The sequence below is a fragment of the Mirounga leonina genome, unplaced genomic scaffold (assembly GCF_011800145.1).
Source record: "Mirounga leonina isolate KUSES-001 unplaced genomic scaffold, KU_Mleo_1.0 Mir_129, whole genome shotgun sequence".
In the NCBI taxonomy this organism is placed as follows: Eukaryota; Metazoa; Chordata; class Mammalia; order Carnivora; family Phocidae; genus Mirounga; species Mirounga leonina.
Window position 1 is genome coordinate 42,849,207 of NW_023270323.1, and position 2,333 is coordinate 42,851,539.

The following is a 2,333-nucleotide window of genomic DNA, read 5'->3' on the forward strand; positions in this document are numbered from 1 at the left end:
CCCCAACACCCAGAGAAATCCACTTTAAACAGTTAATTATCTGTTCTCTGGGTCCATGTATTTAATTGCCTAAACACCTGTCTGTTCTCTACATTATTTAAGTTCAACAAACTTAGGATCATATTAGCTATATAATTTTTAGCTTACTTTTTCTCAGCCCATAAATCAGAGTAACATAATGTATGTCTATTTTGCCATATGTTTTATATTGTTCAAAAGCATGTTTTTGTCTTGTTTTTTTTTTTTAAAGATGTTATTTATTTGACAGAGAGCACAAGCAGGGGTAGTGGCAGGCAGAGGGAGAGGGAGAAGCAGGCTCCCCACTGAGCAGGGAGCCAGATGCAGGGCTCCATCCCAGGACCCTGGGATCCTGGGATCATGACATGAGCTGAAGGCAGATGCTTAACCGTCTGAGCCACCCAGGTCACCCCCAAAAGCATGTTTTAATGCCTTCATTATGTTTTCTTCCACGATGGTTGTCATATATTTTTGTTACTCTCTTCATTTTTCATTAGGAATAAACATTGAACATTCTCATACAGAAATCTTTAAGTTATTTTTATGATGAAATAAAAATTATATAATTATTTTTGATAGGTAATAATATCCTGTTAATTTCTTTGGGAATAAATCCTAGATATAGGCTTTATAAGTTAAATGTATAAGCTTTGAAAAACAAACAATAAAAATTTTTGTTTTTCTTACCACAAAATAAAACACATTATTATAAAAACTTTCAAAAATATAAATTGACAAAATGAGAAATAAAATATAATCTGGTAACTAGGTTTCATTCTAACTCTTTATAGTGTTTATAGCTTCATATTTATTTCCCATTAAAATATTACTGTGGCTTATTTCACTTAACTATAGAACATGACTATCTTTCCAAGTCATTTGTTTTTTTCTAAACACTCCTTTTAATGATTTTACAATACTCCATTTTAAGACTATATTATTATTTTGATGACTGCATTTTATCGGATATACAAGTTATTTCCAATGTCTTATAACAGTTCTGTAATAAACACCTCTTGTTACATGTTGCCATATTTTGTTCCTGATATTATCTTGTATTTAGTCATTCTTTTCACAAATGTGTTTTACGTGGCTACTATGTGTTAAGGCACTGTGTGCTGGCACAGGGAAAGTAGCCTCTAGCCTTAGTGAACTTACAGAATAGAACAGTGGTATCTAATAGAACTTTCTGGAATGATGGAAATGTCTGACCTGTCAAATACAGTTATTTTATTTTAACTAATTTCAATTTCAGTTTCAATAGCCAGATATGGTTAGTGGCTACTTGGATACTTGTGGATACTTGTCTTGGATAGAGCAACTGTGGAATTGACCTATTCATATTCTCAAATCTGCCAGCTATCTTAATTTTTGAGTACTATGACAACTTTTGTTGGATTGTACTGAGTTCCTTTCATGTAGTCTGTAAAAAGAAATACTTTGAATGATTCTATTTCAGAGGTTTTACTAAAATCAGTAACACTTTTTTAAAACTCAGTGTATTAGGTAACCAGTTAACTAAAGTAAATGTGAAAGCCCTAAAATGCTGTATATTAATATATGTTGATGCATGTGTTAATATGGATTGTATTGTATTTGTTCCAAATGATTAAGAATCACTAATATATATTACAAAGAGAGTAAGGGAAGAAAATAACCAGAATTACTGTGGAAAACAGAATCTTAACTGGATACTGTATGGCTAAAGACAAAAATAATGTACATAAATGCTGTGATCTAATTAGTAAAGGTGTTTCTAATGGGATCGGTATAGCAAAGCATGTATTTTATATGCATATTAAATACAGAATTTTTATGTATATACTAGAATTGAACAAATTAATTTTATTTAATGAGATCTGGGTTTTCTCACTGTTGCAGAAAGAAGTATAATAAGGAAAGGGGGGAAAGCTAAAATGAATCCTGTGATGTTGGATGGAATCAGAGGTATCAAAATAAACTCACTGTTTCTTTTTTTTTTAAATTTTAACCAATATATATCATTTTAATATCATGAAGCATTTTTGAAAGAAAAAAATAATAGAAAGTTTGGAACAAAAAGCCATCTCAAAAACCCCAAAAGGTATAGAAATCACTTGACTACATGATTCTGTAAGATACTTGAGACAGTGAAAGAACCATGGAAAAGGAGTGAAGCATTATCAGGCCAGGGTTGAGGAAACACCCACTGTGTCTTCCCTGGAACCATCTAAACTATTAACAAAAACCTCTGGAACTCAAAAACCTAGTGCCTTCTTTTCTTTTCCTTCCTTCCTTCCTTCCTTCCTTCCTTCCTTCCTTCCTTCCTTCCTTCC